Below are 15,053 nucleotides of genomic sequence, written 5' to 3'. Positions count from 1 at the left end.
AAGCTTAACAATATGCCACCTTAATTTCTTTGTTTTGCGGTCCTTAAAAGGAGTTACAGGGTCGGCCCCTTAAAAGACCTTCTCCAGATATCTCGAGACCAGTACAGAATTTCTAAACACTTGTTGAACAAAATGTGTTTGAATTGACAAGAACATTCTTATTAAATCAAGAAAAAGGGGCTGGCCCTTCAAATAAGGGGCTGAAAGGGCTCTAAAGTCTTTTAAAGATAACTTTTTACGGTGAAATATTTTGTTATACGCTATAGAAGCAATTATGTTCATTATAAGGTTATTTACCTATACATGGCAATCATTTGCTCCTATATTACGTAATTAGGGATTTTAAGGGGCCAGAAGTCCCAAACTTTGATCCTCAATATCTCAAAATGGAGGAAAGGTCTGAAACGCAATATTGAACAGAAGGTGCTCTGTATTTGATCCTTAATATCTCGAAATGGAGGAACATTCTTAAAAAACACTATTGGACAAAAGATGCTCAAAATAATGAGCTTAACAATGCACAAAAAGGAGTTTGCGGACTGGATCTCAAAACGATTTTTTCAGTTCTCTCAAGAACGGTAACCAATTTCTAAACACTTATTAGCGGTACACAAAAATACCTTTTTACTAAAATAAATGAAAAGTAGCTGATCCCTAAATTAAGGGATCCCGGAGGGGTAGATAGTCTTTCATCCATAACTCTTTGATCCCCCCTCAATTTTCAGATATGTTACGTTGACGAAGATCACGAGCGATGTCATTCCTTATTCTAAAAATCGGACGGAAGACCTCCTCGTTGCTCGCAACGAGATCGTGTCTAGTTATTATACTTTTTCTTTTTTTTCTGACTCCTTTTTTGCTTCATAACTCAAAAAGTTTTCAACTGATTTCAATAAAACTTCCAGAGATTTTAGCAAGTTATCGTCCCTCAAAGATGTTAAAGTTTTAAAGACAACGTCACTTCCGTTTTGGCGTGACGTCATTTTTAAAATTTTAAAAAAGTCATTTTGTCCGGGACTTTTCTCAAAAACGCTTTAGGATAGAGGCTTGAAATTTTTAATGGTTATGATTTGGTCAATTTACCTCTGTAATGAAGCTATATAATAAAAATCTGTCACTTGCGGTCGAAACTGGAAGCGAATCAAATTTTTTGAAAAAATGAATTTTTTGATCAAACAAAAAACGTATACGTATTTTGTAGAGCTTTTTAAGCTGAGTCTAATGTTGAAAACCGTTTAAAATTTGGAGGATGCATTACAGAGATATCGGGGTTTAAAAACTGATTTTCCCGGAAATTTTGATGCCGCGTTCTTGGTTTCAAAAATAGTGCAAAATTCACACTGAAAGTAACTTCTACTGTAACAATTCGTACTGATCATAAAACTTTATAAAAAACATAAAATTATAAGCATACTATTTAGTTTGCAAAGCTAAATACAAAACTTCAATTCGTTTTAAAATCGGATACTGCATTGCGGAGATATCGGGGTTTAAATATTGATTTTTCCGGAAATGTTGATTCCTCGTTATTGGTTTAAAAAATAGTGCAAAATTCACACCTAAAGTAACTCCTGCTGAAAAGATTTCGTACAGGTCATAAAACCGAACTCCTTTTTTATATAGTTAATCAGAGTGTTTATTGAAACAATTTCGTTAATTCGGTCGATAATTACGTTGTTAGTTTTTATTAGTCTGCTTAGTTTTAATCGAAATAATTATCGTACGATTCACCATGTCAACTCGCCATGTTTTGACTGCGAACAACAGCTGATAGCGGTGTGTCAGAAGAATGGCCTGCAAGACGGCGATAGTGGAAATTTCAGCTCAACTAACGCATGACAGATTATAAAGGTATGTTTCAATACAGGATATGTCGTATTGACTTTTTCTTTTCAAAGTGTTTGTGCACTTTTCAATCTAATCCGACATTCCTCTGACTCTAACCTCCGCTTTTGACGTGCGTAACAATATAAAAGCGGGCATTTGAGTCAGAGAAATCTCGGGATATTATCTGTCCAATGTATTTTCACGTGTATGTTTTGCACACTACTCGTTTGAATTTCTATTTATTATTATGTATATGTATGTCTTATTTTGTATTGAACAACACACCACACACTGTAAAACAGTGCAATTAAAAGAGGTGGGGGTCCAAAGGCACACAAGAGTAGAATGTTGTAATTAGAGTGCATGTTTGCATGATGATAACTTTACCCTAAATATTTGAAAATAGCAGATCTTTACCATATTATCTCCACTTAATTAATGAATTAAAGAACTCAGACAGGCTTGTGCTTAATTAAATAAATATATTTGACATGGTAAATATTCAGTCTAATTAAAATTAGAACTTTTGTCTGGCTCACCGTTATATATGATTGTCGCCTGTGAAAGAGCATGTAAATCAGAGTGCAAGATGAAAAGAACTTTTAGTTCAGATTTTAGGTTAATGTTCCCTGATATCTATAAAACATTCTTCTCAAGATTTGATTATTTCACAGAACATTGTAAATTCTTTGAGATTAGTTTATCTTTTATATACCGGTATATTGAATTTTATTGATTCATTTTAGGTAAACTTTACATGCAGAACACATCTACATTGTAAACAGTTTTTACAGTAAGACAAATGTATGTAATAATTTTTACTACATGTGCCTCAGATCTCGATCTCTCTCTCTCTCTCTCTCTCTCTCTCTCTCTCTCTCTCTCTCTCTCTCATGCTTTTAATCTTGGCAAAGCATCACAGAGCAACATCATTTTGTGCATATCTCTATAGTAAAAGAAATCAACAATGCTTTAAATTTCAAAATGAGCATGTATTATCATGCAGTCCCTCATTTTTTCATTGTACAACTAAAATCCAAAGCTTTGTAATATTGTTTATGGAATTTTATACATACTAAACATAATATTGTTTTTAAAACCTGTCATTAATAAGGAAAGAGAAAAAAATCCTCGCTAAATTTATTTGCCAAAAAAAACTTAGTAGAATTCATTGAATAAAAAATGGTATAGCAGAAAATTATATGTTGAGGCTGTTCGGATGAAATACTGTAGGTCGTTTTAATTCCACCGTGTTAAAATTTCATGATTTTTACTAAAGTATCAATTGCTATGGTTTTAATTTCACGCTGCTTAAAAATTCAATTGATCAGAATAGAAGCATTTTATTTTAAATTTCATAGTATTTGGTTAAAGTGTTCAAACTTAAATGCTTCTTAGGAAAATCAAAAAATAGGGGGAGGGTATACATGTAAGGGTATTTCTAAGTGATGTGATGCTTTTGTCATGATAATATCATGTATATGTATGTAGTTTTGAATAAGGTTTCTTATTTAGGGAGGTTGAACAACAGTTGACCTCTAAAAGATTAGGTAACGATGCTTTATTTATGGAGAGCCTTATGAATCTGTGTTAAATAGAGGAAAGTGGAAATGCTGGGTTCACTTAAATGGCCATATTTTTCTTAATCCTTAATGGAATTGGAAAATGAGGTATACTTTTTCTCAGAATAGCATAAGCTTTGTAAGTTTAAGACAAGATGACTTTTCAGAGAATGTTAGTGTAAGTTTCAAGACTACATGGTATTTCAGATTTCTCATTTAACTGTAATTTTGAGTGGATTTTGTACCAAAAGTTGTCTATTTTGGGAAAATGGATGATTTTGTTAGTTATATATGTCATTACATGATTTATTAGCTATAATATACAAGGGAAGTACCGGTAAATCAATGTGTAGAATGACCACCACTAGAGTAAATTGGCTTAGAAAGTATAGGTATTTCCTATCATGATGACAATTAATAGGCTTAAGTTAATTACCGAGATAAGAATTAATACTGTAAAAGAGTTTTGATCAATTGAATTATTTAATCATAAATTTGCAGCAATTTTGCTGTCTGATTTCATGAAATAACATTAAGCAACCTGACTTATATAACTCAATTTTTTTAAAACAGCATATTTTTCTTTCAAATAAAATTCACATGTAGACAAATGCAGTTATCAACTTGAGTAAAAAAAAACTCAAGTTTCTGCTCCTTCCTATCCAAAAGTGATATTTTAGATATAATTACAGAATTCAAAAAGCCACCCCCTCTTTCCAATTGTCTCCATTACCATTACATGTTGGATATGTAAATGTACATTTGACCTTGAAATAACATCTGCTATAATAATTACTCTCGAAATGATCAAGAAACAAAATATTTTTACCCTTTTATTGTATATATGCATCAAAAATGTAGGAAAACATGTAAAATTTGAACATTTATCATGGAATTCTCATCCTTCCCCAGGTACCCGGTTGTGTTTGAGTTTCATTTTAATTAAGAGCAGACATCACACTTGTAGGTCTCACTATTTTAGCAAAGTTAAAAGGAGACTAGAAACCAGAATAAATAAGATATTCACTAAATATGACTATAAGCTTACTGTTTCATGAAAACAAGAAATCACATGTATGGCGGCATGTCTTTTTGTGAAAAAAAATGTTACATTTCATCCATTTATCAAGAAAAGATCAATTTTCAATATCAGTGATGGTTGTTTTCAAATATGTGTGAGAAATGACTCAAGAGAATTGCCACAAGTTTCATAATATTAGGTTAAGGTGTTCAAACTAATGCTTCTTAGGAAAATCAAAAAATAGGGGGAGGGTATACATGTAAGGGTATTTCTAAGTGATGTGATGCTTTTGTCATGATAATATCATGTATATGTATGTAGTTTTGAATAAGGTTTCTTATTTAGGGAGGTTGAACAACAGTTGACCTCTAAAGATGCTTTATTTATGGAGAGCCCTATGAATCTGTGTTAAATAGAGGAAAGTGGAAATGCTGGGTTCACTTAAATGGCCATATTTTTCTTAATCCTTAATGGAATTGGCAAACTGAGGTATACTTTTTCTCAGAATAGCATAAGCTTTGTAAGTTTAAGACAAGATGACTTTTCAGAGAATGTTAGTGTAAGTTAAAGGTAGCAAGGGACAGTTTCGGATAAAGTTCCCGTCAATATTTTTGTAAAATTGAGAGTTGCTGTACTTGAAGGCTTATGAGTGTTGCTAAAATTCATGAAATGATTTTTAATGATTTAGAATTAGTTAGAGGGATGTGTATTGTTGAAATTGATATGCAATATGTAGGCCCAATATGTTAGGTACATGAGATTCAGAAGTAAAATGCGAAACCTGCGGCTATGACTGTTGTGTTGACTTTAGACATTGAAAATGAAAGTTACAGACGGAAGGGTAAATTACACGAAAAGTAGGTGGATGGGACATTATAAACTATACACCGGTAAGTTTCTGACGTGATGGTGCAACATGCACATCGAACAGAAGGTCAACCCTTTGCAGGGAATTGGCTGGGGGAGGTCTTAAAAGCTGAAAAATTAGCAAAATATGATAGGGTCAAAATCTCATAAAAACCAGTATGTAGAAAATTTTACAGGTTTTGACTATTAATTTTCTTCAGAAATTGGTCATTGGCCTTATAAAGAGTGAATTAAAGGTATTTGTGCTGAATGGGAACTGAGGAGGGTTCCGAAGACACACGTCCCCACGCTACAATGAAATGTATCAAAAAACTGTCCTGTGCCATCTAATGTCACGTATCGGGATATGTCATACTAATTACACTGCATGGTCAGTGTATTTTTTTTCAGAAATACTATGCATATGTTAATGTAAACACAGCTATTATTAGTACTGGTACATGTATTAACACAGCTTATTTATTTTTTTAATTTCAGATATTGGTGGCCACATGGTTTTTACCTGTTGATTCTTTTCAGCTCTTGAGGTTAACCTGTCACCTCTACCCACATGCATATTCCTTAATGTGTTTTACAGACTATTTACCAGTAATTCAAATTAAATCGGATAATTCATGAACAGTTACTGTAATGGAACTTTAAGAAAGCATCATGCCTTGTTGTGGTTTGTGTTTGATAAGAAATTATAACAAACAAAATTATGGCTGTTTAAAGTAATTTACAATTGTTAGCTGTGAAAATTTGTTTTTCAATAAAAGTATGCAATTATGTTTCCTTTATTTTGTTTTTAGCTCACCTGAGCCAAGGCTCAAGTGAGCTTTTCTGATCACAATTTGTCGTCGTTGTTGTAAACTTTTCATATTTTCATCTTCTTCTCAAGAGCCACTGGGCAGATTTCAACCACATTTGGCACTAAGCACCACTAGGTGAAGGGGATTCAAGTTTGTTCAAATGAAGGGCCACGCCCTCTTTAAAGGAGAGATAATTGAGAATTATTGAAAATTTGTTGGTATTTTTCAAAAATCTTCTTCTCAAAAACTATTCGGCCTGAAAAGATTAAACTTGTGTGGAGGCATCCTCATGTGGTGTAGATTCAAGTTTGTTCAAATCATGGTCCCCGGGGGTAGGGAGGGGCCACAAGAGGGGGATCAAGTTTTACATAGGAATATATAAAGAAAATCTTTGAAAATCTTCTTCTCAAAAACTATTAGACCAGAAAAGCTCAAATTAAAGTGGAAGCATCCTCAGGTAGTGTAGATTCAAGTTTGTTCAAATCATAGTCCCAGGTGGTATGGTGGGGCCACAATGGGGGAATGGATTTTTACATAGAAATATATAGAGAAAATCTTTAAAAATCTTTTTCTCAGAAACTAATCAGCCAGAAAAGCTGAAACTTATGTGGAAGCATCCTCAGGTAGTGTAGATACAAAGTTGTGAAAATCATGACCCCAGGGATAGGTTTGGGCCACAATGGGTGGGGGATTTAACATAGGATATATAGAGTAAATATTTTAAAATCTTCTTCTAAGAAACTAATCAGGCAGATGATTCTTTATAATTGTTAAGACTTTGGCCCCAGGACAGTTCTTTGGCCTCACAAGAAGTTTCAGAGTTTGATGTAGGTTTATATCCCATATATAAACTTTTGTTAAGGATCTTTTTGAGAACTGCAATACTCAACATGCGATATGACTATAAAATCAATATAAAATCATCCTTTTAGAAAAGGAACTAATGATTATAAACATAAGAATATTTAGGGGGGGGGGGGGGGGAATGGATTTTATTTATACAGGATCTACATGTATTATTGTACATTGTCCAGATAGTTTGCATTGTGACTCCATTAAGCTGATTTTATCATACCTATTGTTCCTCAGGTGAGCGACGTGGCCCATTTGCCTCTTGTTTTAGTTTTTCATTGTTTTTCAATATTAAAAATTAAACATATGTAACCTACGGTATATTTCATGATGAGTACAAAACTAAAATCCGTTTTTAAATCGGACGATGCATAACAGATATCGGGGTTTAAAAATTGATTTTTCGGAAATTTTGATTCTGCGTTTTTGTTTCAAAAATAGCGTAAAGTTCAAACACGTACCAAAAATAATTCGATTTTATTTCGGAATTATTTGTTTGTTAAGTCGTTCTTAGAATCGTAAAGGTTTTTGTTAATTCGTACATAGTATCATTCGTATTTTTTTTTATGTTTTACTTTAAGTTGCTCTTGTTATTGATTTAAACACTCTGCTTCTTGAAGGAACATCAAGCTTTACTCTTGACATTAACGGAAGACCCACTCGTTGCTTTGCAACGAGCTTTGCTCTAGTTATTATTATTATTCTTTTTCTTTATTTTTCTGACTTTTTTAAAGCTTAATATCTCAAAAGGTTTTCAACGGATTTACATGAAACTTTCAGGGATTATGAAACATCATCGTCCCTTAAAGATGTTAAATTTTTAACTACAACGTCACTTCCGTTTTTACGTTACGTCAATTTTTAAATTTAAAAAAAGTGATTTTGTCCAGGGCGTTTTTCAAAAACGCTTTAAGATAGAGACTTGGAATTTTCTGTGTTGCAGCATTGATCGTTTTTATTTGGACATAAGGCTGGAATTTAGTTTCCGTCACTTCCGGTCCAAACCGGAAGTATTTTAAAATTTTCGAATTTTCGAATTTTTGGTTTCAATTTCAAATATTTACGAGGTTTGTAGAGTTGGTCATGCTGAATTCAAAACTGAAATCCGTTTGAAAATCGGACGATGAATTACAGAGATATCGGGGTTTAAAAATTGATTTTTCCGGAAATTTTGATTCCGCGTCCTTGGTTTAAAAAATAGCGTAATGTTCAAAGTAAAATTAACTCGTACCAAAAATAATTGCTAAGTCGTACCTGAACACATTCGGATTTTTTTTGATCAGTCGTTCTTAAAATCGGAAAGGTTTTTGTTAAGTCGTACTTAAAATCATTCGTATTTTGTTAAGTCGTACCAGGAATATTCGATTTTTTTCATATTTTTATTTTAGTTACTCTTGTTATTGTTTTAAGAGCTATGCTTCTTACAGGAACTTCAAGCTTTACTTTCGACATTAACGGAAGACCCACTCGTTGCTTTGCAACGAGCTTTGCTCTAGTTATTATACTTTTTCTTTTTTTTTCCTTCTCGGCTTTATAACTCAAAAAGTTTCCAACCGATTTTCATGAAATTTTTAGAGATAATGTGAAACTATTATAGCTCAAATATGTTAAAGTTTCCTTGACAACGTCACTTCTGTTTTGACGTAACGTCATTTTTTAAATTTTAAAAAAGTCATTTTGTCCGCGGCGTTTCTCAAAAACGTTTTAAGATAGAGGCCTGAAATTTTCAATGGTTATGATTTGGTCGATTTACCTCTGTAATAAGGCTGGAAATGAAAATCTGTTACTTCCGGTCGAAACCGGAAGTGAAACAAATTTTTCGAAAAAATGAATTTTCTGATCAAATCAAAAATGAATATGTGTTTTGTAGAGCTTATCAAATTGAATCTAACACTGAAAGCCTTTTAAAAATCGGACGATGCATTACAGAGATATTGGGGTTTAAGAATTGATTTTTCCGGAAATTTTGATTCCGCGTCCTTGGTTTAAAAAATAGCGTAATGTTCAAAGTAAAATTAACTCGTACCAAAAATAATTGTTAAGTCGTACTTGAACACATTCGGATTTTTTTGTTAAGTCGTTCTTGAGATCGGAAAAGTTTTTGTTAAGTCGTACTTAAAATCATTCGTATTTTGTTAAGTCGTACCAGGAATAATTCGATTTTTTTCATCTTTTTATTTTAGTTATTATTGTTGTTGGTTTAAGAGCTCTGCTTCTTACAGGAACTTCCAGCTTTACTTCCGACATTAACGGAAGACCCACTCGTTGCTTTGCAACGAGCTTTGCTCTAGTTCTTATTCTTATTATTATTATTCTTTTTATTTTTTTTTCAACTCGAATATTTCAAAAACGCTTGCATCGATTGCTTTGAAATTTTTAGGTTTTATGTGTTTTTTAAAGATCTCTATGATATGTAAAAATTATTTGATGACGTCATCAAATTCGTCAGATATTGACGTTTTTCACGTTTTAAAAAGTGATTTTGTCCGGAGCTTTTCTCCTTTTTGATTTAAGATAAAGCTATGAGATTTACAGAGCACGTAGAACTACCTTTTTACTTATGACATAAGGCTGGAAACTTAATTCGGACACTTCCGGTCGAAACCGGAAGCAAAACCAATTTTTTTCAATTTTCATGTTTTTTGATTTTAAAAATTAAACGTATGTACCTTACAGTAATTTTCATGCTGAGTACAAAACTGAAATCCGTTTAAAAATCGGACGATGCGTTACAGAGATATCGGGGTTTAAAAATTGATTTTTCCGGAAATTTGGTTTCCGCGTCCTTGGTTTAAAAAATAGCGTAATGTTTATGGTAAAATTAACTCGTACCAAAAATAATTGTTAAGTCGTACTTGAACACATTCGAATTTTTTTTGTTAAGTCGTTCTTGAAATCAAAAAGGTTTTTGTTAATTCGTACTTAAAATCATTCGGATTTTGTTAAGTCGTACCAGGAATAATTCGATTTTTTCATCTTTTTATTTTAGTTACTCTTGTAATTGGTTAAAGAGCTCTGCTTCTTACAGGAACTTCGAGCTTTACTTCCGACATTAACGGAAGACCCACTCGTTGCTTTGCAACGAGCTTTGCTCTAGTTATTATTCTTTTTCTTTTCTTCTGACTCCTTTTTTGCTTCATTACTCAAAAGGTTTTTAACTGATTTTAATGAAATTTTCAGAGATTTTAGCAAGTTGGCGTCCCTCAATAATGTTAAAGTTTTAAAGAGAAGGTCACCTCCGTTTTGACGTGACGTCATTTTTAAAAATTTCAAAAAGTCATTTTGTCCCGGACTTTTCTCAAAAACGCTTTAAGATAGAGGCTTGAAATTTTAAATCGTTATGATTTGGTCGATTTCCATCTGTAATAAGGCTGAAAATGAAAATCTGGCACTTCCGGTCGAAACTGGAAGTAAAACAAATTTTTCGAAAAAATGAATTTTCTGATCCAATCAAAAATTTATATGTGTTTTATAGAGCTTATTAAGCTGAATCTAACACTGAAAACCGTTTTAAAATCGGACGATTCATTAAAGAGATATCGGGGTTTAAAAATTGATTTTTCCGGAAATTTTGTTTCCGTGTCCTTGGTTTAAAAAAATAGCGTAATGTTCAAAGTAAAATTAACTCGTACCAAAAATAATTGTTAAGTCGTTCTTGAACAATTCGGATTTTTTTTGTTAAGTTGTTCTTAAATTCGAAAAGGTTTTTAGTAAATCGTACTTAAAATCATTCGGATTTTGTTAAGTCGTACCAGGAATAATTCGATTTTTTCATCTTTTTATTTTAGTTACTCTTGTTAATGGTTTAAGAGCTCTGCTTCTTACAGGAACTTCCAGCTTTACTTCCGACATTAACGGAAGACCCACTCGTTGCTTTGCAACGAGCTTTGCTCTAGTTATTATACTTTTTCTTTTTTTTTCTGACTCCTTTTCGGCTTCATAACTCAAAAAGATTTTAACCGATTTTTATGAAACTTTCAGAGATAATGTGCAATTATAATACCTCAAAGTTAATGAAGTTTCGTTGAAAACGTCACTTCCGTTTTAACGTGACGTCATTTTTAAAATTTTCAAAAAGTCATTTTGTCCGCGGCGTTTCTCAAAAACGCTTTAAGATAGAGGCTTGAAATTTTAAATGCTTATGATTTGGTCGATTTACCTCTGTAATAAGGCTCGATATAAAAATCTGTCACTTCCGGTCGAAACCGGAAGTAAAACAAATTTTTCGAAAAAATGAATTTTCTGATCAAATCAAAAATGAATATGTGTTTTGTAGAGTTTATTAAGCTGAGTCTAACACTGAAAGCCGTTTTAAAATCAGACGATGCATTACAGAGATATTGGGGTTTAAAAATTGATTTTTCCGGAAATTTTGATTCCGCGTCCTTGGTTTAAAAAATAGCGTAATAATCAAAGTAAAATTAATTCGTACGAAAAATAATTGTTAAGTCGTACTTAAACACATTCGGATTTTTTTTGTTAAGTCGTTCTTAAAATAAAAAAAGGTTTTTGTTAATTCGTACTTAAAATCATTCGGATTTTGTTAAGTCGTACCAGGAATAATTCGATTTTTTTCATCTTTTTATTTTAGTTACTCTTGTTGTTGGTTTAAGAGCTCTGCTTCTTACAGGAACTTCGAGCTTTACTTTCGACATTAACGGAAGACCCACTCGTTGCTTTGCAACGAGCTTTGCTCTAGTTATTATTATTATACTTTTTCTTTTTTTTTCTGACTCCTTCTCGGCTTTATAACTCAAAAAGTTTCCAACCGATTTTAATGAAACTTTCAGAGATATTGTGTAACTATTATCCCTCAAAGATGTTAAAGTTTTCTTGACAACGTCACTTCCGTTTTGACGAAACGTCATTTTTAAAATTTTCAAAAAGTCATTTTGTCCGCGGCGTTCCTCAAAAACGCTTTAAGATAGAGGCTTGAAATTTTCAATGGTTATGATTTGGTCGATTTATCTTTGTAATAAGGCTCGAAATAAAAATTCGTCCCTTCCGGTCGAAACCGGAAGTGAAACAATTTTTTTGAAAAAATGAATTTTCTGATCAAATCAAAAATGAATATGTGTTTTGTAGAGCTTATTAAGCTGAATCTAACACTGAAAGCCTTTTTATAATCGGACGATGCATTACAGAGATATCGGGGTTTAAAAATTGATATTTCCGGAAATTTTGATTCCACGTCCTTGGTTTAAAAAATAGCATAATGTTCAAAGTAAAATTAACTCGTACCAAAAATAATTGTTAAGTCGTACTTGAACACATTCGGATTTTTTTGGTTAAGTCGTTCTTGAAATCGGAATGGTTTTTGCTAAGTCGTACTAAAAATCATTCGGATTTTGTTAAGTCGTACCAGGAATAATTCGATTTTTTTATCTTTTTATTTTAGTTACTCTTGTTGTTGGTTTAAGAGCTCTGCTTCTTACAGGAACTTCCAGCTTTACTTTCGACATTAACGGAAGACCCACTCGTTGCTTTGCAACGAGCTTTGCTCTAGTTATTATTCTTTTTCTTTTCTTCTGACTCCTTTTTTGCCTCATAACTCAAAAGGTTTTTAACTGATTTTGCTGAAATTTTCAGAGATTTTCGCAAGTTGGCGTCCCTCAATAATGTTAAAGTTTTAAAGAGAACGTCACTTCCGTTTTGACGTGACGTCATTTTTAAAAATTTCAAAAAGTCATTTTGTCCCAGACTTTTGTCAAAAACGCTTTAAGATAGAGGCTTGAAATTTTAAATGGTTATGACTGTTGTTTACCTCGCGTAAACTCGTGACGTTTATAACTTTACTCACACTTGATTAATGAATACACTGGAATCAAAAATGTTGTCATGTGACATGTTAAAGAGCTATAAAAATGAATGTTACCGTATTGACAGGCACATCACTCTAATTTACTAAGGCCAACCCATTATTTTCATTTTTATTCAAAAATAACAAATGGCTACAAACCAGGATAATTTTCCGCTGTAATATTTTTTTAGGAATATCGATAACTCTTTTATCCCCGCAACAGAAATGTGTCAGAACTATGGAAACTGTTTTAAATATGTCGTTTTTTATTTACTCACATTTCACATTCTTCATTGTATAAAGAGGGGGCCCAGAGAGTAGTAATATACAGCATATCATTCTTTATTTTTTTCTGTACAAGTATTTAACATACTCTAATTCATATAGAATTTCTAATGATCAACCAAAATTTCAGCGTCAATCGTAGAATTATAAGCAAGATGAGCTAAAAATGTTGCTAGGTTTTAGAAATATTTTGTTCACATGAGTTTATTACATTCAGCTTAAGATTTTTCACTTGGTATTTCCTATTCGGCATTTAAAATGGAAAAATATGAATGGCCTCAGATCTGTGTTCAAACATAGAATTGTGAGCAAATCTCTGTATCTTGCTTATAATTCGAAGTTTAACACTCAAATATGGTAAGTAAATAGAAATTGTAAACAATTAAACACAAGAAACATGCACTATAACAAATAAAGAACACAATATATTTTTCAAAATGAATCATATACATGTATATACCTACATATTTCCGTCAGCGATATTAAACTCTATCTAAACTGAATAAACTCGAGAAAATACCGAGCATCTCAACAAAACATATTGCATTATTCTACCATTACGCAAAAGATGATACCGAATTACCGATAGCCTGATTGAATTGCATTTTAGTTTTTTCTTAATACATCAGATGTTGCTTAATTTGCACAGGTAAACAGTAAACTGTTTGATTTACCGAAGTTTCTGTTTGATTTGATACGTAAAAATCAGGAAATACAAGCGACAGTTCCCAGGTTAATGCAAAGCATAAATGAAAACGAAACGAAAATCACAACAAGCTAACACCATCGTCATATGTGAAAACTGTCAACGCATTGAAATATTTAGCCTCAATTTACTTCACAAAATCGGCACCAATGTATTTTGCATGTTTCAAAGATTCCCTTCGTACACGAACTGTTGCACAACAAACAAATTCATCATAGTCAGATCGACCTGTTCATCATATAGTGTCATGGCTGCTTTAAACAAAGAACCTCGTTTAGGAATTTTGGAATACGAGTCTTGGTAAAATGGGTAGGCAAACCCGGGCCGGGGCAAAATAAAAGACTGGGCAGATCGGCAATCCTCAATTCCAATTACGCATTATTTTGCAGCAATATTTACAGGGAATACAAATATACTGGTCAGTAAATATCTTGAAATTTTAATGAGATTGGCAGATTAATAACTGTCAATCTTTTGTTTTGCCCTGGCCCGGTCATGCCTACTCATTTTACCAAGACTCATGGATGCTATAAATTGCTTGAAACACGCCTTTTCTTTCTTAATATTTTCGTAATAACTCAGATTTGAAACAGAATTAGCCCATAATTTTTGTAATTTATATTTTCCTTTCCATAAAGATTACTTATGCTAAATTACATTGAATTTGACTCAGTAGGTCTTGAGAAGAAGATTTTTAAAAATGCATCCCCCTTTTTCTACATTTTCGATATTTTCTCCGCTTTTAATGAAGATCTGTCTTTCATTTTTGCAATTTATATTTGCCTTTCCATAAGAATGCTTTGAGCCAAATTTGGTTGAACTTGGTTAAGTGGTTTTAGAGAAGAAGTTTAAAATGTGAAAAGTATACAGACGGACAGACAGACGGACAGACAGACGGACGACGGACAAACTGTGATCAGAATAGCTCATTTGCGCTTTCAGCTCAGGTGAGCTAACAATTCGTGAACACTTGTTGAATAAAATATATTTATATTTGCAAGACCTTTCATTTAATATCAAGAAAAAGGGGCTGGTTCCTCAATTTAGGGGTAAAGAGGGCTCTAAAATCTTCTTATAATAACTCTTTACTGAATAATAATTTGTTATTAATTATAGAAGCAAAAATGTTCATTGTACCGCTGTCAACCTATACAGTACCATACGTAAGTCATAGATTACGTAATTAAGGGTTTTAAGGGGCCAGAAATTTAAAACTTTTATCATTAATATCTGACATAGGAGAAATATTTTGAAAAGCAATGTAGAACAAAAGTTGCTCAGAATAATGTTTTAATCAATATGATACCTAAAATGTTGTTGTTGGTGGCCCCGGTAAGGAGTC

The 15,053-nt window shown here is 32.5% G+C and overlaps 1 long non-coding RNA gene across 1 annotated transcript; it reads left to right on the top strand.

The window, feature by feature from the left end:
• Positions 1 to 762: 762 nt before the first annotated feature.
• Positions 763 to 6,046, top strand: LOC128169123 (uncharacterized). The gene is made up of 2 exons (XR_008241498.1): positions 763 to 1,851; positions 5,755 to 6,046. It is a non-coding gene; the product is annotated as an uncharacterized LOC128169123 (long non-coding RNA).
• The last annotated feature ends 9,007 nt before the right edge of the window (positions 6,047 to 15,053 follow it).

Source organism: Crassostrea angulata, unplaced genomic scaffold (genome assembly GCF_025612915.1).
Source record: "Crassostrea angulata isolate pt1a10 unplaced genomic scaffold, ASM2561291v2 HiC_scaffold_99, whole genome shotgun sequence".
Lineage (NCBI taxonomy): Eukaryota > Metazoa > Mollusca > Bivalvia > Ostreida > Ostreidae > Magallana > Magallana angulata.
Note: the sequence above shows the minus strand (reverse complement) of the source record. Positions and strands in the feature narration are given on the sequence as shown.